This window comes from Larus michahellis, chromosome Z (assembly GCF_964199755.1).
Source record: "Larus michahellis chromosome Z, bLarMic1.1, whole genome shotgun sequence".
Lineage (NCBI taxonomy): Eukaryota > Metazoa > Chordata > Aves > Charadriiformes > Laridae > Larus > Larus michahellis.
Window position 1 is genome coordinate 32,920,532 of NC_133930.1, and position 24,598 is coordinate 32,945,129.

General features: G+C 35.5%; 1 protein-coding gene and 1 pseudogene across 21 annotated transcripts in view; both read right to left on the reverse strand.

Annotated features, from left to right (window-relative positions):
• The window catches only part of PTPRD (protein tyrosine phosphatase receptor type D), a 1,287,856-nt gene that overhangs the window by 835,477 nt on the left and 427,781 nt on the right, over positions 1 to 24,598 (reverse strand). For all 21 annotated transcript variants that reach the window (XM_074569146.1, XM_074569145.1, XM_074569143.1 and 18 more), the window contains exon 5: positions 8,450 to 8,493. The gene's annotated coding sequence lies outside the window, so the exon portion shown is untranslated. The remainder of the gene's footprint in view (positions 1 to 8,449; positions 8,494 to 24,598) is intronic.
• LOC141735730 (E3 ubiquitin-protein ligase Topors-like) lies at positions 23,386 to 24,213 on the reverse strand (annotated as a pseudogene).

The following is a 24,598-nucleotide window of genomic DNA, read 5'->3' on the forward strand; positions in this document are numbered from 1 at the left end:
AAAGTCCACTCCACCTCACTTTGTGAGGAAAGTTTCTGAAATATCAAACCACTTTATGAAGGTATAAAAAAGTTTTGATTACTTACAAAATCATTAAATAAGGTCTTTCTTTTTCATAAATCTCTCCTTTCCTTTCCTTTCCTTTCCTTTCCTTTCCTTTCCTTTCCTTTCCTTTCCTTTCCTTTCCTTTCCTTTCCTTTCCTTTCCTTTCCTTTCCTTTCCTTTCCTTTCCTTTCCTTTCCTTTCCTTTCCTTTCCTTTCCTTTCCTTTCCTTTCCTTTCCTTTCCTTTCCTTTCCTTTCCTTTCCTTTCCTTTCCTTTCCTTTCCTTTCCTTTCCTTTCCTTTCCTTTCCTTTCCTTTCCTTTCCTTTCCTTTCCTTTCCTTTCCTTCCCTTCCCTTCCCTTCCCTTTCCTTCCCTTTCCTTCCCTTTCCTTCCCTTTCCCTTTCCCTTTCCCTTTCCCTTTCCCCTTTCCTTTCCTTTTCCTTTCCTTTTCCTTTTCCTTTCCTTTTCCTTTTCCTTTCCTTTTCCTTTTCCTTTCCTTTTCCTTTCCTTTTCCTTTTCCTTTCCTTTTCCTTTTCCTTTCCTTTTCCTTTTCCTTTCCTTTCTTTTCTTCTCTTTTTTTAAAGGAAACACAAGGGGAAACTTCACTTTCTGTGTGGCAGTTCATCCAAGAGTCTTTAGAATTCTTTGTCACATAACTTTTTTTACACAACAATAAAAAAAAATGTTGCTAGTTTGCAAATTTCACAACCAGTAAGATATGAAACACACATAGCTAAGTGTTGATTAAACCTCTCTTAGTCTAAAAACACACTTCTGTGTTCCAGGAAAGATCTTAGAGTGAGCTGGAAACCTTTGGGGACCAGCTTAAGACATAAACAAAATTTAAGAAAAGCCAGAAACCTGTCCAGGTGACCACAATATGTAAATGTGACAGGTATTAGTGGAGTTTTGCCAGCCTGTGGATGCTGTGAATCTAGTAGTTCAAGTTTCTTCAGACTTTTGCAGTCCTTCTCACATTTCTTGGTCTTTCCTATTTCACTTTTCACCTTTTTCAGATTCTCCTGTTTTTGGTTTTTTTTCTTATTCTCTACTAACATGTCTATATATGCCAGTGACCCCCGTGCTCATTTTGCCACTTCTTCAGAAATCTCAGTGTAACTTCTCGCAGCCTTTTCCACTCCTTTCTCTCCACTATAACCAATACTAATAAACTAAACCTATAGACCAGTGCTACCTGGAAAGCAATTAAAACTGCTATTGTGAAAAACAGCTTTTATCAAACAGTTTATTTTTCCTCTTGGAGATGTACCTCAGAGTTTCTTTGGCAGCAATGCTTGTAATCAATGAAAACAGTGTTCTTAGCACCCTAAAGCAGAAGAATTCAGAACCTGCACTAGCACAGAGGAGTTCACAAGGCATGTCATAGTGGCCTGCTGGCTGAGCAGGAGACAGCTGGAAACTTTAGCAGTGTGGAAATTTATGGGACTGAACTGCAGGCATATGGTTCGGTAGAAAACAGACAAAAGCCTTGCTGAAAGGACAGGATCCTTTTACCATTTCTATTTCTAGAATATTTTTTTTTATCCATTTACCAAGCATTTCTAAAGTTAAAGGCAAACAAGCAAAAAGGTGGACACGCTTCCATGTCAGAGGGGCTGAGATCTGAGGAGATTCTTATCTGTTCCAGGTAAACAAAAGTAGGACTCTTTGCTAACCTTCTTTTCATTCGGCCCCCAAGAGGGCTGTGGTAAACCAGAGAGGATGGGAGGAAGAAACTTGCAAAGCTTTCCTTTTAGAAATTGCAAAAAATAGTGCTTATCATTTCTAAAGCTAAACAATATATCATCCTGGTTCCCAAAACGTGAGGTATTTTTGGGCAGCCAAAATTCTATTATTGACATTTTAAAGATTTTTTTTTTCCATTTTAATTTTACATTGAGTTCACTTTAAGGTATACTATGGAATTAAACATATTCTCTAAATACAAAAAGCACTAAAAGAAAGGCAATATATAAGCAACTGCCTAATGATCCTCTTTCTGAGCACCATTTTTTTTTAGTTCCCAAATTTCCTGTGTTTAACCGAAATTTACATATGCTAGAAATCTAGACTGTAGAAGGCGGAAATTTACATTTTTCACCTACTTGTGGGGCTTTAAAGAAGCAAAATTAGTTAAGTCTCTCTTCTTCAGATCTTATTTTTCACTTTCAGAATGGAATTGTTAATTGATTTTTGTTGCTGAGACTAAGTCTTATTAAAAACAATATTTTTTCTACTTATAGCACAATAGGGTCTCTATGGGACTAGATATTGGAAGATGGAAGTACTGGAAAATACCTTCGCTTTATTCAGTAAAAAAATAAGAAAGAAGAACATGGCACAGGCCATGGGTTTTAGTTCTTCGACTAATTCATACTACATTTATAACTCTTCCTTTTCTTTTTCCCCTCTTAAAACTTACAATAGTCTTTAGCTTTACTGGCGTTCATCTCCCAAAAGTAAATTTGTAGCAGGTATTATAATGACACAAATAAAAAGGTTTTAATTTCCAAAACCTATTAAAAAGCTGTCTGAAAAAAGAAAAAGGTTTTGAAGTTCAAATGAAAGACAATATCTGAATAACACTAATCCCCAGAAGAATGCATGGCACCCGCCAGACACTGTAAGGGTTTTATAAATGTTGTCTTCTGCAAAGTCGACTGCAAACATCATAAGGCCTTTGGTAAATATGTCTACCAGCCTTTTTGTTTGAGCAGAAATATTGGACTTCCTACTATTATGATTATAAAGTAGAGAAGATTATTTCAGATTTTTTTTAAAAAAATATTTGATTAGTGGCCTCTCTTTTTCCTTGGGATTAAGTTTCAAATCACACACAGATTTAAGTGTTTGAAAAATGTCTTCCTTAGCAATACAAGGCTGTCAAAACAATCTATTTAGAAGTCATTTATGAGTAAACATATAGAAACACAAAAACTGTGAATGGAAAAAATAATTTCGCTGCCTGATCGACAATATCAGAATGAGCAGGCAAAATTCTGCACTGCAGGAAAATGATAGTGTTGTTTATATTGCATAATGCAAAATGTTTATCTCTTTGGCAGAGACAAAATACCACATTTTGTTTGTCTACAATTATCTACAAATAACTGTATCAAATTAATTTTACCTGATGATTATTTCAAGTATGATTTTCATAGTGTTTCCATTTTTTTAAAGAACACACAAAAAACCCCCAAACTAATAAAAGTCAGCAAAACAGCACAGACCTCAAAATAAGCACAGTTAAAAGAGTTTTAGTAAATTATACAAAGATACATGCTGTGGTGCTTTATAGAAACATTAAGACAAAACTTCTACACTTATAATAATGCATTCAGATAACAGAACAACTTAAAACACTACTGTTGCCTTACTTTTCTTCATAGTATATGTACATAGCATAGCAGCCATCTCAGGGTAGCTCCTTCAGCTCTCTTTTACTGACCTCAGATATGAATCACATACAAGAGGAGAAAAATATTCTGTCACTGATCATCTTTACCTTTGTTTTCATACAGAAAAGAATGAAAATTTACCTTAAGAATTATTTAAGAAAAATTACCTTAAGAATGAAAAATTACCTTAAATGACAATAACTTCAGTTTAAGTTCAGAAAGTTACCACCAGAACTGACCATGTTGATCCACACAAAATTAACTATTATTGCCATCACTCTATTGAACCTCTGAAATGTTCTGCATTTTTTGTGTTAAATTAAATAATAAAATACTTAACAGAAACTCTGTGCTCTGTGAAGCCATAGTAATTGTAAAAACTGAGATGAGTCTCCCACGCAAATCTTATAACACCTTAAGTACCAAAACATAAAAAGCCCAAATCCAAATGTACTGCTTTTCTTATTATTTTTGCAAAGTCAATGTGCTGTAAAGACTGCAAAATGAAAACAGCCCTTTGAGAAAGAACCATTAGAATTTTACTTGGGAAATGTATTTTATACAGCAGAAATACACCATTGTGTACAATGAATTTAGTATCACCTGACATGTAAGTTTCAGAAGATATTCTTGAGCTAGTTTCACTCCTCCCTTTCACCTATAACTTTCCTGATGAAATTAAGAACTTGGTGAATGAATGATTTCCAAAAAAGACAGCTGACTGGGATTTTTCCATGGACATCAGTAGATCATATATAAAAGGAAGCTATATAGGAAATACATTGTCCTTGTTGCAGTTATAAAATCTCATATCCTGGGGTAATGACGTATGCCTGTAGGCTTCTACACAGTGGAGTTAAAAAGTACCACAATGCTAAAATCTTGTGCTGACTTGCCTGCCACACATTACAAAGTATTTAAGAAATTGTGCCAGTTCATTAGTACACTGGAGGTCCTCTGTTTGTGCTTTTCAGAGAGAGATGTTCCCTTCCTGAAGCTGAAAATTTTATTCATTTCCATTCCAAAAACCTGGGTTACATCTGTTGGTTGAGAACTCACTAATGGGAAGTTTACTTTTTCTTTTCACAAAATGTAAGTGGCCTGATTTTTTTTTTATTTTTGTTTTCATTTTTTTCCATTATTTGATGTAAATTAGAGTGAGGTTTTCTGATGTGGTCATGTATTACCTTTGGAAATGTCTTTGAAAGATTAACAAACCTTACTTTAGCCATTATAATAAACATAAAGCTTTTGTATTGGACTAGTAAAAGGAAAATATTGCTACTTTTTCAGGACCTTCCCAGACATAATAGAAATAATGTGCTAGGGGATTGGGTTTTGTAGGCCCTTTTGAATACTTAATGAGAAAAAGAAGTGATTCATAGGCAAAAACATAGAGGTAGACCGGTTTTTTGTCTGAGTTTTTTCTGGCTACTCTAATTTGAGCCATATGCTGCATGATCATTTTATGAGACTGCAAAATTTTCCTCAGTTTATACTTATGCCATTTTTTCTTCCTGTCATATTTAGGTGGGATGTAGATGTGTTTTACTAAATAGGTCACAGCTTTTAGCACATTTAAAGCTGTACAGTTCTCTTATCTCTTTTGTTTTCCCTTAGAATGAACGCTAATATCTTTCTACTTATTTGTCTGTAATAAATAAAAAGGATTAGAAATGTTAACAAATTTTGTTTAATAAAGGAACTCATAATATATAAAATAATAAAAGAATCCAGAAATTTATTAACAGAGTACTAGAAAACTTTCTGCTATATGCAGAGATACAGACCAAACTGAAAAATATTTACCTCTACAGTAGATCACTGAAATTTGCTCCATTTTGTTGCTCAAAAAGTACACATACTGAACCTCAATTCAGAACTGATCAGTTGAAGTAGAGGTTTGAAAGAATTTTGCTATAACTCATATAAATATGATGGCCTTAATTCATATTGACAACGAAAAATACCTTATATGTATATAAGCACTAGAGCACAATATTTTATCTTGTTAAGGTACAGATGGTAAAGTATGATGACACAGCTACTGCTGTCATATGATTTAGTTAATAACAATTCTAATAGAATCTGATCAACACTTTTTTTGGTGACCAGTGCAAATAATTCTGTTACAATGATTCATTTTGAAAAACCATCTTTTCTTATGATTGTGTAAAAACTGTGAACACTTAAGCACTTCCAAGTTCTTTTTCACATGAACCATTTTTTTATGTAATAGATTTATTTCTAGTTTATGTCCTTTTTTCCTTTTTCTTTGTTAATTTCCTTAATGCTTATTTTAACATACAAGATTTTTCAAAAGTATCAATCTTAAGTTCAACTACATAGCATTATTTTTATTCTGTTTCTTTGGAACAGGCACTGTGTCAAAGAGAAGAATTATCTACAAATTATTACCTACATTATACAATTTTATTACATATATTTGTTTAAATTTATTTTATGTTAACTACATTATTGCATAATAATAATAGTTGTAATAACAACTTTAACCTTTACTACAAATAAGGAACATAATTATTTTCCCTTGCAGCCAAACACTCTTATTGCTTAGAAGTTTTTCAGAGATACATTATCTATCAATCAAGTTTTTTAATGGAGTTTCATATTAGTCTTACTGATATAGCAAATGTTGAAAGTTGGTGTTAAATGTTTTTAATTTGACAGGACAGAGCAGGATCAGTCAAAAACTAAATTTCAGCTTCCCCATTTTTATTTCTTCAGAAAAAATTTGATTTGAAAGATAGTTCAGCATCCTGTTCTCCCATATTCGAAATCAGTTCTTTTTTTAAGCATCCTTGTTAAATTTAAAGACTTTGAAAGACTTTAATTAAAAACATTTTTATTTTGTGGAGGTGTTTTGCATTTAACTGCAGCCCAGGATTAACCTGATGACCTACAATTTTGCAAAGATTCTCATATAACTTCTGTTGACATATTAGCTTAACTCTGTAGTCTGAACTTTGTGCGAAAACATGTTTATTCTGATGACACCTCTGCTGGCATGAAATAGTAGTCTGCAAATTAGTGAACCTATTTTTACCTTCCAATAGGAGTAGACATGGTGCTTAGGGACACATTTTAACGGTTTGGCAGTGTTAGGTTAACAGCTGAACTGGATGATCTTAGGGGTCTTTTCCAACCTAAATGAGTCTATGATTCTGTTCTTTGATTCTGTGAATACAACTGTAGTTACATATCTGGAAAGGGTAAAAGGTTATCCTTCCAATAGCTAAATGTGTGATTCAGACTTTGCTTATGAATGATCTCATGTTTGCAACATAATAAGTTTAAGGAGAGAAAACTGCATTTTCCCTTCTTGGCTTGCTTCCTCCCACTGGTAATTTATCTCTGTCTAGTTATAATATTTTGAGGCATTATCAGGATACAACTGTGAATAGTAAAGAATAGCTTCAAAACAAAAAGGCATTAGTTACTTGATTATGATACCAATTTCTCAGTGGTCTTGAAAGCATCATAGCTCCAAAACTGAAGAGTTTATCCCAAATGCTTCTTAGAGGACCCTGAAAATGTGACTGGAAGTATAGTCTCACAAAACACATCAAAGGAAGGGAAAAAGAAACACATTAATTGAGGGAATAAAGATTATGTTCAAGCTGTGAGGTGATGAAAATTAATACCACTCTGATGAAAAGAACGGAACTGTGACAATTGAAATGAATTGAAGATATACCTCAAGTGATTTCAGTGGCTGTAGGAGATTGTTTTTATATTTGGGGAAAAGAAAAATGAAAGATTCTCCCAGGAGCCACGCACAGATGATCTACTCCCAGTATTGCTCCTACCTTCAACCCACTGCATTCTTTTTTTTCTGGGCGGTGAAACAAGATTCATTTTCCCGGATAGTGAACTTCTGTTTCTTTAGGGACTGGTGTTAGTTTTTGGTCTAAACCAAAGGCAAAATTCCAAGTGTGCTTAGGTTCGCTTTTTTAACTGCAGGATTATAGTAAGTACTTTTTCCACTTAAAAACACTTTGTGGTGTCTTTAACAAATAGAAATAAGGATTAGCAGCCAGCATTGTAATGTAACATCATATCACTTGGAAATCAGCATTACTTACATTGCACTAATTTTGCTGTTGAAAAACAGCATGACAACTTCTTGACTCAGCAGAGACTTGATATAGCAAAGACTTTGCTGCTAGTCATTCCCTCAATACTAAGCAGTTAACAAACACCATTATGTCATTGAGTATAGATAGCAATTGAACCTGCTGTTAACGGGATAAAGCAAAACAATACAAAATATGGACCTGAAAAATGCTTCAGTTTTAAAATTCATCAAGTATGGTATATGAGAGAGACACAAATTTTATATTAGCCTTATGTACTTTTTTTTTTTTTAAATAAAAAGCAACTTTCCAAGCACTACAGAGAAGACAGACATTTCAGGCACCGAGGAAGAAGAAAGCCCAGTGATTAATAGATAGCTAAACACATAAAAATAATTTTACATATGGTCTTTACATATGGAAGATGTACATCAATGAAAAGACACTAATAAGTATACTTTATCACTTTCTTTGTTTCTTTGTTTCTTCATTTCTTTGTTTGTTTTATTAGAATAGCTCATCTTCCTTTGGGTTTCTTTTCTGGAGGAGTGTTACCTGAAGCAACAAAATCACCTAGGAAGTTTCTTTTCATAAAATTTTAGATCATGAGAAACATAGATGTTTAAGTAATTGATATTAATTTACTAATGTTTATGTTTAGTGTTATCGTTTTACTAATGTTAATGTTTAAATTCAATGTACTCAAAAGAATATTGCTTAGACAAAAGTCCTGCTGAAATCAAGGTCGAGTCTGAATACACAGAATAGGACCTGGTAAATAGGACTCCATGGGAGTGGCTTACTATTTTTAAAATTCATGGCTAATGAATTCATTTCTATAAAACTCAAGATACAGTATCCAGTTATTATTATAATGGAAAAAAATATCAAGGATAAGGAATTTTTTTACTTACTCTTCTCCGAGGCACATCCTGTTGTCATGTCTCAGGATAGAGATCTAAAAAAAATTAAAAAAGCATTTGATATTACTGGTAGTAGCCATAATTGTCAAATACCACGGTTTTATGCCTATACAGATTTATGTTTGTTGATAGAAATAATCAGAAAGAATTATGACTCATAAATATTGCAATACCTGATACATACCTGAAAAGAACAATTAGCAATAAAAGTGAAAATGCACTTCTACAATTCTTTCTTTCCTCTTTTTAAATGTATCTGATGTTTCTGAATTTTCTTGAGTCTTATTATGAATTTCAAATCATGTCAGAGAACATTTTTAATTGCAATTTTCATAATTGACCATTTCAATAATGTCATAAATGAAAGTCTAAAATGATGCAGAATTCAATATTTGTACCGTGGGTCATCATTTCCAAATATATAACTTTGCAACTCTTGAAATGTTTTTTTCAGGCTTGGGTCAGTTTACAGATTTTAATGACAGTTAAAGACCAACTCACATAAAAATGCTGTAATGTAAAACACTTAAATGCACTCTTTGCAAGGCTGCATAAACGTTCTATTAAATATTACAAATTATGTCTGTTTTCTTTGTATTTGTTTTTGGAAAAGTAGGACTGAAGTAATAATAATTAGATAATAATAATCATGGTAGGTTATCAACATTAACTTCAATGTTCTTACATCTGAGTCCTTATTGTTGCAACAAAACTATTCATAAGTAGAATTTTGATATGTCATTGCAGAATTCTGCAATATTTCATAAAAAGGGTTTAATCAGATTGATTTGAGAATTGGCACTTTATTCACAGATGATTTGACCATGTGTAATATCTATACTAACATTTTTAATGTGCACATCTTAAGATTTTCCTTCATTGCAGAGGAAAATGTTCAAAAGCTCTAGTCATCAATTTTCCTCACCCCTTTTTCTGTTGGCACGGCTGTATATGAACCCCTAACATAAAACCTATACACGCATTGTTCACATAGGTATTCCAAATGCTTTTGTTCAGAAAAATTTAAGGTTGTTGTAAGTGTGAGATTTTAAAGGTTGCAAGGTCCAATTGTAAAACCAGATATCATTAGAAGGCTGAAATGTACCACACCAGTGCATAAAGATCTTGGGTTTAACCCTGCAATAATTAGAAATGCTGAATCTTAAGTGTCTAAACAGGAGAAGACTGATTGCTTTCAGGAAGGATATTTCACTTTATGAGGACAGAGGAAGAAACTTAAGCCATTCGACTGTATAAATAATGAATACATAAAAAACTGACCTGGAATCAAGATTTTTCAAAGATATTATTTGGTATATGGACACGTGGGCAGAAAGCAGATAAAAGTAAAACTTGCAATCAGGATTTACATCAGAAATAACGTATGTGAGTTCATGACATGACTGACTACATGACTTGTTACTGCTCTGTACGTGCAGCTGTTGGCATAAACAGTTATTGACAGTTCTAGTTCCTCCAACAAAAACAAAAAAAAAAAAACAACAAAAAATCCAACAAAAGCAATCAAGCAAGCCAACAAATCAAAAAAAGATAACCAGATCTAACCAAGGGCTCAGAATGCACAAATGTATTTCAGTCTGTGTTCATGCTAGTTAAGCTTTGAATTCATTTACTTCAGAAGTTGAATTGCACTCCTGTGGGTTATTCACACTTTTAAACTTTGCAAGGTTAAAGTTGTAATTAGCAGTGACCTTAATGTAAATTATTATTTCCCTCCTTTTGAAGCTAATGGATTAATATAGACACTCTAAAAACCTTCTACTACTCACCTTTAAGAGTAGTGACTGATCTTGTCACTTGTTAGATTTGTTGAAATGTTTCAAGCAGGGTTTACTGATCAATATCTATATGGAGAGCATGAGAAAGAGTACACCAGATCCTGCAAGAATTCTTTAACTGAGTTTAGAAGGGGGGACATATATTTGAAGTGAAAGGAAAGACTACTGAAATCTTTAGATTCAATAACCCATGCACTTCTCTTAAGCTAAGAATCTGTAAGGATCAGTGAAAGCACATTGGACTATTTCAAAGTGTCTAATTCATAGAATATTTAAAAAAAAAATAATTAGAAGTTGGCAAGCATTTTTTCACACAGCAAATACCTAACTTCAGGATGTCATTCTCAGACTAATAAATATGCAATAAAGCACCAAGCATTTATTCTTGAATGTAGGCAAACCAGTCACATCCTGGGGTGCACCTCACTGAAGTGATGTCTGTTTGGCAGCTAAGTGACATGTTTCCTTATGAAATTGTTAATCCCTTCTGCCACCCTTCCTAACCCATTCCTCACAATACCATTTTTTCAGTTGTGCTTCTTTATCATTTAAAATAAGAGGTGTTGGACAATAGTCCTTATATAACTTAGTAATTGGCTTCCAGTAACAGTCCAACCTCCTCTCCCCCATGTCAGCTTTCCTAGACCTGAAGCTGAATTATGTTTTACTTAAAGGACTAATGTTTACAAGAATTCCAGAAATAAAGAGTCAGTGTCAAGAAGAGTGACAGGAACTGAAAAAAAAAAGAGCTATGCACTGAACCTAAACAGAGATCAAAGATGTGTTTTGAGCTTTCGTTGATCATTTAAGAAAACAAACAGGTTTCTTGGCAGCAACTGAGTGACCTGTGTGATATTCGGTTATTGTGAATTTATTCCTTCTTACCTTATTTACATTGGTATCAATGGAAAACAAAGTCACTGATGTTGATATATTACAATGATGAAAGTAAGCACAGAAATTACAAGATTTCACACTGAAATGCAAAGTGACTTAGTTCACTCATAGAAGTCCAAAGGATACTTTAATGCAACACATACTTGAGCAAAGAAATAAAAATTTGGACGAACATGTTTATCAATGGGGAAAAATGGCTTAACCTTTTAAGAAGTTTTCAAATGGTTTATGGTAACCTCTGACTGATTAATTTCAACCTCACCTGCTTGACTTTTGGGAGCTTCATGAATAAAAGCTGAGGGGGGCTCTCCACCCACTTCACACCTGAACAGAAAATAATCTTCCCACCCACTTCCTCTGATAAAGCAGTAAATTGGGATTGAGTTACTTCATACTTCTGCTTTCATGATGTGTGGAACCAGAAAAAAGGGCATAGCAGCTTTGTTCTTCAAAGAACTCTCAGTATTTTGGATGATCAGTATATCTGTAGTAAGAAAAAATATTTTCTTTGAACAGGAGACTTGTCATACTCCGAAATCCAAGTCTGTTAGTTATTCATCATACATCCATGATGTATATCACGTAGAAAAGGAAAACACTATTCTGGACAGTATATTGCTGTCCCCAGGCATAGTTTTGCCTGGGTTTGTCTTATGCCTTTTCTTGATTAAGTTATTAAAGTTGCTTAAACTCTAAGATTTTTGAAAGGTATTTCAGTACCTTAAAGACAGATGTAGATTTGCCAAAAACATTTAATCATCTAACTCTCACCATTATGATTTCTAAAAGCACCTGCGTAGGTTAGGTTTTCAGGTGCTTTCCAAGCATGCCAATTCCTTTGAAAATACAGTCTGCAAGCCTTATTTCAGAGTTCAAAATTAAAGAGGTGTTGCCATGACTAGACAGATGTTAATGACATCAACAGCTATTCTGAGATTTATTATGGAGGCATCTTAATCAAGAGCATCTGATCCTTCTTTTGGGACTAGGACTGATGGGAGACTTATGGTCTCAGATATTGCAGTTCTGATGATGTGTGTGTGAATATTACTTCCATGGATATAAAACCACTGAGTAAATATTATCTTTATTTATGGAATGGTATTTCTTAATAAAGTTGCAGCTGGAGGCCTTTAAACTAGATCTGACTGTTGTATAGTAACTTGTGCCAACTGTGAAGTGTCAGTCAGTAGTATAAAATATTTACTAACTAAGGCAAACTGTGATGAAATGGAAAGAAAAAAATATGAATCTCTATCAAAATTAAAGCTCTTGAAAGTACACTCAATTACCGTCAAAAGGCTTAAAGTATTTAACCTTTAATGTATGAATATTTGCCTTATGTTGATTTATTAGGAATTTCAAGCTAAGAAAAGGTGTGTTGTTTCAGTTTGTTGATTGCCTCCGAGGATCTTCTTTGCAAAGGCCAGCTACCTAGGGAATACCTAATTCCTTGCAACAGCTTGTCAATTATAGGTAAATGCACACGTTGGAAAAGCAAGAGAGCAGAATAGGGGCAGTAAACTAAAGAGTTACTTTGTGTACCAAATACTTTCTACAAGGGGAGAATTAAGTGGTATCAAAAGATAAAATGCACAGCTTACAAACAGCTACATAATGAAAATAAATAGAAAAACATTCTCTGAGACATGAGTCCATAAACACACTATTAATTCACAGCAAATGAAAAAAAGATGAAAATATATTCAAATTACTGTCTTGGGATACCATCCAGAAGTCGTCGTATCACGGCTAATTTCATATATGTGTAAGTGACTTTCCTTATACAAAATGGTACACAGGAGAGCAGAATTTGATTTCTTAAATACTGTCTAGCTGGATGTAGAATTAGGACTAAAATGAATCGCTTCTAGTCACAGTATATTAATCTCTGAAATCCGCTTCATATGTTGCCACTAAATGATAATTTTTAAATATTAACAGATCTTCAGAAGCACAGAAGATGAATGATCTTTCTCTTCCTACTTAACTACCTATTATGTAACACAAACATTTAACATTTTGTCAAAGGTATTACGTCTTCAGTTTTATATCACAATAAGAAAGCTGGATAAAATACTGACTGTTGTCAATTTTTACTCTTATTAAAAAAGGAAACTGTTGGGAAGTCTTGGCAATACCCCAACTTAAGTTTATAGGCACAAAAAATAATAGTCTTGAGATGCATTTAGACAGAATTTCTAAGAATGCTTTGTAGCATAAAATAAACACGCAACAGAAGTTGTATTCAGTATCTTTATTTTCTGATAGTCTTGACTTTAACTCCAAGGAGTGATTTAATTCCTTGTCTTCTACCTCAGCAACATTGAACAATTGTTCATTGTCTAGTTCCAACGTTTTCCATTATTATCAGGTCCATAAAAAAGTTAATAGTGTTATTATTCACTAGCTTCATTAGCAGAATTTTCCAGAAATTTAATCCTGTTTTGCTATTTCAGCATAAATTTATACACATAGGCCTCAAATCTGATAGTCCAGAGTTGAGTAAACCCACTGGACCATGCAGATTAGGCCCAAATCACTGAGGTGATTTACTTTTCTTACAGTTCGTGAAAAGTTTCTCAATCATAAAGAGGCAGAAAATTTAAGCAACAGTGAATATTTCAACTCCAGAACAGTTATTCTTAAAGAAATTGTAGAATTTTCTGCGTGATCATGCTATACTTGACTCACATTCTGCTCTTTTACATATGATACAGAGGTATTCTTAATCATTATACTGATAATGACATAATAAATGCAATATCTTTTCATCATATACATATATCATACTCCTAAAAGCACAACTTAACATTATTCTTTCAAAATCTCAAAAGAATTCTGCTGCCAAAGAGAGTAGATATATTAATGTGCAATGACAGCAGTGTCAGAATTATGCCCAGACTGATTCATATTAGTTCATAAAAGAATATCAGAACCTCTGATAGGGGTAAGGGGTCAGAATCTATGTAAGTGGTCTGTAGTAGTTCCGGCAGCTGAATTGCACCTGTGAGTGATAAAATGGTAATTGTACCATATTATCAGTCTGCAACACCGACATTACTGTGTCATACCACTACACCATTACATGGGTGGAGAGGTAATATTTGTCTTTAATTTTTTTTTAATTTTTACCAGAGAAAATGTTTTCTGTGCGAGACATGCAACATAAAATAGTAAAGAATGAATATTTCTACAGATATAATACTAGTATCTATGCATCTGCTTTATTATTATTTTCTCTATTAGGTTTATTTTGTTTTTCCTTTACGTAAACATGCTGTATAGTCTTCTCAACAAATACGCCCAGACAGCACTGTTCATCCACTAAACAAATTCAAGCTGTGTGATTTGTCTCTGTCTTTCGCCATGGTAAACTCATTGCTGACTTACGCTACAGCAACTCAGCCATCTTCACAGCATCACTTCAGACCTTTAAGACCTCTGTTTTCAAGTCTGGATCTCAGGTCATCACATCACCAAGAACTGCACAACACACTAACTTTTAGCATGGGACTAGCATCAATATCTCCAGGTACTATCTGCTATCATCTCAGCTTGTCTATCTCACTTTTAGCTTTTATGGAAGCTGTCCCTAGTAAATAGTCAACCCTACCTAAGGGAAGGTTGTTTATATGTACTAAAACTTACCAAAACTAAAAGATTATAACAATAACCAGTGTGTAAATATTCTCATCTTTGCTTAAGTCTTACCATTTTCTGTACATTTACAGACACTCCAACTACTTTAAATGTTTCTGTTAGGCATGTCCTTGTGTTTACATCACTCTGTTCTCTCAAAAAAAAAAGCTCACTGTAAGCTTTACTTTCATCCTCCTTTTCTCTGCCCCTTCTCTCCAAACAGTCTTAACCATTTAGGTTTTCTGTCTCTCTTCAGCCTCTCAAATTTAGTAAAAAAGCTGTGTAACTATGTAATGTCTTCATCACTAAAAACATGGCCTTTTTTTTTGTAAGGTGGCTTATTTACATCTACTGTTTTTTTTCCCACTAACCCCAAATAACTTGACAGTAATTATCTTGTCAACTAATTTACTCTTTATTTGTGACTCTCGTGGTGATGTACAACACATTAAAAAACTTTTCACTCTGCACAATTATCTTTTCTATTTCTGGTTTTAGTGTTATTTCCTTCTGATGAGGCATTTCAGAGGCAGTTGCCTCAGTCCTCTAAAGGAAATGGAATTTTGTACCCCACCTCTTGGCTGCAAATGCTTTCCTTCCTGCAGAATTGTAGATTGAAGGTGATAACTTTCAAGGGATGCTTTTTCTCAACCTGAATGAATCTTGACATACAGTTAATATCAGTGGGATGGGAAATTTTTATTTTTTGATACAGAGTAAATGAAGGACAGGGAGAAGACTTTAGTAGATGAAATAAAGATAATTCTTTATGTTAATGCATTAAAAAAGAAAATCTGTTAAGAAACTTTTTTACTTGAAGGCATATACAGTAAAGCTCACTTCACCAAGCATATGAGTGGTATGAGTAAACGGCAAGAGGATAAAAGAGCTGCCAAAATACCCCAGCACCACCACATAATAGCATCATGCTACAAGTAGAAGAGTACCTTCTTAATAATGCTTGCTTTTCATGTTACATCGTTCTGTAAAACTACTCTTTAAGAGACATTTTGTTTCTGAGCCAGCACACTGACTTTAAGATCAGGGTTTGTGCAGAACAAAACTTATGAGACCCAAAAAGATAACTGATGACACTTCTTGCTGAATTAGCTTTATTCTGATTCTATAATGTAGTGGACTTTCTTCCAAACAGGATCTTTTTTGTTGTTGTTGTTTTGAAATAAATAAGTGGAATTCTAATGATTTAAACATTGGTGTTTCAGATTCTAAAGATTTATGTATTAATGTAGACAATAACAGTCCGATTTTCCCTCTCCCCCAACATTAAAAAACAAAGAAAAGGCATGTATGTTAACCGTAGTATTTTGGACACTTTCCAGTTTGGATAATTGCATTATGTCTGCTAACAATTCTCCCGCAGTTTCAATTAGATACAATGTTCTTTTTCACTGTCCTGGGCTTTTGTTCAGTATTGCTGTTCACTGTTTAACAGCTGCCACATTTCACTCCGGAGGTGCTTGCATTTTAGTATTTAATGAGATGAGCCTTATAACAGGGCTTTCAATTAGCTGCATTGTGACTTTTAAACCGCAATCTGTATGGAAAAAATTAGATGCTGTGGGAAGGTAGAATTTCTCAGAAGTTGTTCAGATAGCTTAAAAAAGAGCCAGATGTCCTGTATAACACAAAGATGCAGAGACAACATGAAAATCAGGGTTTCTATCCACTGAAATAATCAGTAGGCTAGGGAATCACAATCATCCCACCGTTATTCTTTGAAAGTATAGAACTTTTTTGTTTTTTGTTTTTTATTTGTTGCATTCTGTGCAAAATGAAACAGTTTGGGTAGGGAAGGCTGAGTGTAACCTCAGTCCACAGCCATCAACGTCTCCCACTTTTCTTCTCCCACTGAAAAAGAATCAGATATGCTTTTGAGTTCAATCAGAAGAAATAGAGAATTGGGACAGCTTTGCATGAATATTCTCTACCTAGCTGTAGCTGGAATGGGAGGGAGGTGTGGTTGTCATTGTTATGTGTTGGTATAAAGAAACGACCCTATCTAGGAGAAACGTCTCAGGAATTTTTGGAAGAGACCTGAGAGCAAACAAATGAATAAGATACTTGTCTACATCAGTTGGAAAGATACTGAAGCACTGGAGAAAACCTGGTGCAAAAAATACATTTGTCCTTATCATTACTTATAGTTGAGCTACAGGTAGTTTCAGTGGTGTCTGTGAATTTCATTGGTTAGCTCTCCACACAAACGTATGGGGGACCTAAAGCAAGCATTCAGATATTCAAGAGTCAGATTTCAGCATTCAAGATTCAGATTCAATCACTGCAAACTGTCACAACACTGACATATTAAGGGCCATGTGGTAAAAAGGCTGAGGTAGTCCCCAGTCTGCTCTGGCACACAACACCCAAACTATATGTGACTCAAGGCTTTTAACTGAGATTAACTCCCATCTATCACTCAACAATGAATGCCTACTAACGGTTGGGTCATATTGTGTGCAATCCCGAAGCAGATTTTCCACTTCAGTTTCATCTGGAAGCTATCCAGCTTGCAGACCCAGGACACAAAGTGAACCAGGACACAAAGTGAACCAAAACCTGGTCAGTGGAGACAGTCAGAAGATCCATTTCAAAAGCCTGGTACAAATTCTAATGATAACGTTAACACTGTGTTTGTAAAATTTTGTAACCCAGTTTACTTGTAAATCTTAAAGTAAATAAAGAGAACTTTACATTTACAGGTCATGCAAATAAAAATGTAAGACAAATGGATGAGATATTCATCCCAAGATCCTGTCGCTTGGACAGATCTGGAAATATTTCTAAAATGCTGCTGTTTCTCAGACACTCAGTTATAAACACTCTAAAAACATCTGCAGATGAAGCAAACCATAAAAGTAACTGAGTTATTTATGATGTCAACAGATGACATGATGTAGCTAATGCTTATAATACAGCAAAACCCGAACAACAGATGGATTTTTAGAGATACATGAATTTTATCGCAAGATAGGGAAAGAATAGGTGCGATATTCCTTAAAACTAAATTATGATAAAAGAAGCATGACTGTATTCAAATTGTTTCTTAGTTTTAATTGGCTACATATCAATATGTTTCTCTGGTTTCGTTGATTCATTTCCTTTTTACTTTTTAGCTCTAGATAAAGGAATTATGGAATACTAATGACAAAAATTGTGCAGTTTGGAGCAGTTTGAGATATACATAATTTCTGAGTTTATCCATTTATCTGACCAGGACTACCTTGGATTGTCTTAATCTGTATGCAATAAAATCACTAAATCTTTACTTGTACAGCACCAACCCACTATTGCTGAATGTTTTGTTGTGTGTTTTTTTTTTCCTTTCACACCAGGAAAGACACAAAACTGTATGTGATACAGCAAAATACGTATCAGGAAAACAGTCTTTCCTGTATTCCTATGTGATACAAGTACTCCTGCATACAAAATTTATTTCATAATACGTTCCATAAGGTTGAAATCTTCTTTCTTTTTACTAATCACTTCACCTTTCAACAAGTTTTGTTAGATCACTGAATCATGACCAATGATTCTTAACATATTAGGATACACAGTTCACACTGATGAACTAAGAAATTAAAATGTAATATGAAACAATGACACTGAGAATATTAGGAACAATCCTTTTGATGTGGGGAAAGAATTCATAATTAGACCAAGATTTGCCCTTTAGTTAAAATATTATCTCAATGATAACGCTGGATGAAATGCATTTTTGGGGAATTCAGTGAAATAACATTACAACTACAAGAAGCTATCACGTATTTTTTGTCCTGAAGCAGCCGTATTTCATTATATAGTACAGAAGGTTAGAAAGCAATCAAGTGTGTTTTGCCATCCTTGTCTCAGGCTAAGGTAATTATTAGTCTGAGAGTTTCTCTCTCTCTCCCTCACCCCCCCCCCTATTTTTTTAACTGTGCTTACCCAAGAGGAAAATGAACCACAGTACTTATCAGCACAATGCATAAATCAGTGATATTGAAGGCAACTGACCATGGCTGGACCCATAGGTTAGCTGAGAATCCATTAGTGATTCAAAAAATAAAATAAATAAAAAAAGTCTTTGAATGTAAGCTATAGCTAAGTGATAAGTGTAAAAGAGTCACAAAATATGACAATGTAATTTGCATTAATATTGGATCAGAAAGGCTCTTAAAAGGCCAAGTTACAGAGGTGAAAAGTTACCCATAAGGGGACTGAAACCAAACTTTCTATAATAATAATAACGTAAAAAATGATTCTGTCATGTAGTTACTTGTACCGTCTGAAAAAAAAAAAAATATTTTTTTTTTTAAGAAAAACCTTTTTTTTTTCACAAAAGGATGACTACCAGAAGATTATAAAAAAGAATAAAATAATTAAAAGACCCTTACGGTTTTGAGTGGGACAATGACCTTAGACTAAAGAGACACATTCAGGTTAAAAGTTGAAGATGACATAATAATTTAAAAAATTATTTCTACTATATTTTTGGATTTGTTTTAGTCTTGTTGGTTCTATTTTAAGTTCACATTGTGCAAACTGGGTTTTAGTAATTCTCATATAATTTCATATCTTCTACAGAAATCTCCATATGAAAAATTTTTACTATTAGCTATTAACACATTGCAACGTCTTCAAAGTTTCATGAAATTTCATTAATGGTCTACTTCTACACTTACTACAAAACATTTCTTTTACATATGACACAAAAACTTTCCATGATAAATTTGAATAACTCCTTCTTCTGGTCAAAAGAAACTTTAAGAAGAAAGATGCATCATTTCTTATGCAGTTATACTTGAAAAGGAAAACATTTATATACCTAGCAATCATGTCTCCATACAGTCTTCATATTACCCAAGATGTAGATTTAAATAAATGCAGGTTTGTCATCTGTATCTTTTATGAAGTCTTCATTTTATCAGAAAAATAATCTTCAATCATTGTACCCAAGGATTAATAGAACAGTTATAATTGAGACTGATACTCTAAACTGGAGAGAGGTGAATTTGATGGATGGACCACTCAGTGCATAAGGAACTGGCTGGGTGGCCTCACTCAAAGGGTTGCTGTCAACGACTCAATATCCAAGTGGAAACCAGTGATGAGCGGTGTTCCTCAGGGGTCAGTACTGGGATCAGTGCTGTTTAACAACATCTTTTTCAGCGACATGGACAGTGGGATTGAGTGCAGCCTCATCAAGTTTCCCAACACCACCAAGCTGTGTGGCGCGGTTGACACGCTGGAGGGAAGGGATGCCATCCAGAGGGACCTTGACAGGCTTGAGAGATGGGTCTGTGTGAACTTCATGAAGTTCAACCAGGCCAAGTACAAGGTCCTGCACCTGGGTCAGGGTAATCCCAAGCACAAATACAAGCTGGGTGGAGAAGGGATTGCGAGCAACCCTGAGGAAAAGGACTTGGGAGTGTTGGTGGACAAGAAGCTCAACATGACCTGAAAATGTGCACTTACAGCCCAGAAAGCCAACCATATCCTGGGCTGCATCAAAGGAAGTAATGGCCAGCAGGTCGAGGGAGGTGATCCTGCCCCTCTACTCCACTCTGGTGAGACCCCACCTGGAGTACTGCGTGTAGTTCTGGAGTCCTCAGCACAAGAAAGACATGGACCTGTTGGAACAGGTCCAGTGGAGGGCAATGAAGATGATGAGAGGGCTGGAGCACCTCTCCTATGAAGAGAGAGGTGGGCTTGTTCATCCTGGAGAAGAGAAGGCTCCGGGGAGACCTTATAGGAGCCTTCCAGTACCTAAAGGGGAGCCTTCCAGTACCTAAAGGGGGCCTACAGAAAAGATGGGGAGGGACTCTTTATCAGGGAGTGGAGCGACAGGATGAGCAGTATTGGTTTTAAACTGAAAGAGGGCAGATGTAGATTAGATATTAGGAAGAAATTCTTCACTGTGAGGGTGGTAAGACATTGGAACAGGTTTCCCCTAGAAGTTGTGGATGCCTTATCCCTGGAAGTGTTCAAAGGCAGGTTGGATGGGCTTTGAGCAACTTGGTCTAGTGGGAAGTGTCCCTGTCCACGGCAGGGGGATTGGAACTAGATGATCTTGAAGATCCCTTCCAACCCAAACCATTCTATGATTCTATAATTACACAAGCCAATGAATTTTAAAGCTCAGGTCCCAAACTATGATCAGACATGTAGACATTCAGATGTTATTTAGGCATTTCCAGCATTCATGATCCATCTGGAGTAAAGTCTGAATACATCCTTCAAAAGAAAACAGCATAGTCTTATCTGAAAACATACAAATACACAATGATATTTGATTTAAATTAATGGAAAACCTCTGTTACTATCCCAGTTGAAATGGTCTCAGAAACAAAAACCAAAGATCAGCAGTTTCATGATCTATGAACTCTATGTGGAGTTTCTGGAATTAACTCTTTACAACTTTTGTCTGCATGCTTTTAATCTCTTAGGGACATTTCTTCAAATGTTCAGAGAAAGCTGTGCAATTTTCTATGAATCCATTTTGTCCACATACTATATTTTTCAAAATATGCAGTCGTTTATTAGTATTTGCCAACCTTATCCCCATTACATTAAGAAAAAAACAATTTCTCTAGAGGAGGAGTGCCTATACTGCTGTTAACACAACAGCAGGACCTGTTGGTATATATTGCATGCTCCCTTGTTGTGTCTGGATCTCTCCAGTCAAAGAAAACAGGGATATGAGAGGAGAGAGAAAACAAGTATTTGTGGCCCATCACAATATTCAGTAAGAAACATGTGCCCCTAGATCCATGAACTGGGATGTGCCTCCTGGTCCTACAGATTAGATTTGTACACTGGAAAGACACCAAGAGAAAGAAATGCTTCCACTAAAATAAATTTCCCTGTGGCACGCTTTCACAACCTTCCTGTGATACATGGTACTGCAACCCAGGAGTCCATTTCGTGAGTTTTGGACTATTCCTGCTGAGTGTTACTGTTTCTTGATAAGGAGAGCATCAAGGTTTCTCCTATGGCTTTAAACATATACTTTCCACGACAGTGACTGATTTGGGTCTCCACCAAAGGATTCCTGAAGGTGGGCAGGAAAAGCTTTCAGTTTTCAAAAAACTGAAAACATCAGAGAGGAGTAAAATGATTCTGGTACCCAAGCTCAAATTTCCACGACTGGACACCTAGGCAGTGCTATGGAGGAGGTGCTGTCCTCATAGACCATCGCTGGCTGTGCCGTTGCATGAATTGAGATCATTTTTGTAGATCCCCAGGGTGATGGAGGAGGGATGAGCAAGACCTGGCCAAAGACCTACCACCACCACACCTTCCCCAGCCCCAGAAGAGGGATTTTCACATCCCAGGCAGGAAGTACAGACCCAGTCTGAGGGAGTCAGGCTACACAACTACAACCTTTGTGAAGCAGAGGGGAGAACTGAACAGGCGGCCCAGGAGCTTCCAGCAGGAACTCAGTCTTGTGGCCTAAGACCTCCCCAAGGGCAGAGGCGCAGCGCTGATGGCAGCACCTCTCATGCTCACACTGCCTGCTTCAGGAACCCCAACCCTCCAGGTCCTCTCTCCAGGTCACCTAGGGATTGGCATAGCAGGCTGGTTGTATCCTGCATTCTGCAAATTTTGCTTCTCTGCTTCAATCAGAAGTGAAACTCTTAGACAAACTAAAGTGAAAGTGGTTTGTATCAGACTAGTTATCCCCCTGGGTGACCACTGCAGGAAGATGACCAGTTTGTTGTTTCCTGTTTGTGCCCCTCTCCCCTCTGGACCTTGAGTGTGTGTGATCCCACCTCCTTGTGCTCAAGTGTCCATGCTCTCACCCTGAATAGTAATGGAATGCAAGATGTGCTAGTTGTTTGAGAACTTCAAATCATTCCCCTAGTGAGTGCCCTGTTAAAATCCATGATAAGTTGCTCTGGTTTGAGATGGAACAGAATCACAACACAAGTTAACATTCAAATCTGACCCTATGTAAACTAAAGTGAAGTGGTGCTGGGGAGCACAATTGTGTAGCTGAAAGCAGGGTCAAGAATGAGGATCCGTTCTACAGCCCGCTCAGTTCTGTACGTTTAGGGAGGAGGTGAGTCAATTTTAATTCTCTGATTAAGGTTGTCCCAAGTACAAGTGAAGGGAGAAGAGAACAAAGTTCTAACAAGAGCAAGTAAATAAGATCTGTGGTTTTGTAATTTGGGTTTTTCTTAAACACAAGTTTGAAATATTCTCTGGATATATTTTAAAACTATTATAATATAAGGTTGCTTTATGAAATTTAACATTCAAACTTCTGAGAGACCGTAGAAGTTATGTGCTAGCAATACTCTATCTTCTTCACTTTTGAGAATAGTTCAGTGTAAAAGATACTACTTTTTTTTTTTTTTTTTTTTTTCCCCTGGACAATCAAACCAACAGGATCTGTTGACAAACCTCTTTGGCAGTCTTAGTATCAATGGTGGTTCCTCTGGATGCTCTATAAATAAAGTCCTGTGAGAAGACAGTTGACTGGAGGATGCTACTTGCATGCCTTGAATATGGCTAATTACAGTTTCTGTACGAGTGGTGTTAGTACTGGTATCCATTATGACAAGACTCTCTATCAGTTCCTGTTTCTCAAAGCTCAACTTCAGCATTTGTAATGTCACCATCTAAGATCTTTCTTGTGGTAGCAAAACAATAATTTTTGGTGGCTATTCCAGTTTCCTTGCTGGCTCTCTCAATATCTTCATATTCTGTCATTCCCAGAAAAGACAGAGGCTCTTTCTGTCTCTCATTTATCTGAGTTATGCCTGTCCAAGTAGTACTGCTGTTAAATTCAATACTTTCTAGCTCCTGGTCACTATCACTATCAATTGTAATCACAACTGGAAAAGAATGTGCCGAGTTACTTGTGTGATCTTTCTGGTTTTTATTCTTACACTTTCCCTTTTTCTTTTTATGATGCCTCATTTTATCATTTTTCCTTCATAGATTGTCTCCACACTTGGACTCCTAATCTGTTTTTTGTTTTTTTGTTTTTTTTTATTTTCTTACACTTTGTTCCACTACTTGCTTGATTGTCTGAAAGGCTATCTTCATTTTTGTAGCAGTCAGTGAATTTTAATAGAGCTTTCTTGCGATCATTTCCTTTTTCTAGACTTGTGCTGTCCTTGACTGCATTGTCCAAGTGGTGAGTTTTGTACTTACTTTTCCAACAGGCTTTTCATTTTTAATTCCATCAGTACTTCCAGAAGGTGTCCTTGACCTATTGCTTGATTGACTCCTTGACTTGCAGTTTTCCTAGTAACAATAGTGTGTTTCATTGAGTATCCTACAGCTAAGTAGACCTACCATTTCAGTAAAAGACTGTATACTGTATTCTGGACTAGTAGCTTGCCTTGAATAGTGAACATTGGACTGAATCCTCCTCCTGCATGAGGATTCATAAACATCTTCAGCCATGTTTTGACTACATAAACCAGAACCCTCCTGGTATCTACTTTGGCAATTATCTGTCATATAATAATGATGACTGTCTGTTCTTCTTGATCTTCTTTTGCCATGGCCTTTGCTACATGCTCATGATCTACTTAATTCTCTGGATGTAGTGCTTTCATGAATTAGAGAGCCTCTCTGGCTTTCTTGAGAGGTGCAGGTGTCATGAGTTCTCAACATTCTCTTGTTTCTTTTGCTCCTGTGTATTCTACTCTCTCTGTTTCTTGATCATTTCCTTTTAAGTTAAACTTTGCCACAATGCCCCTTCCTAGTCCTACAGTCATGACTGCCTTAACTGTGCTGCGAATAGGATTGTGGACTCCTGGGCATTCCTTTTCTGCACAATCTGTTA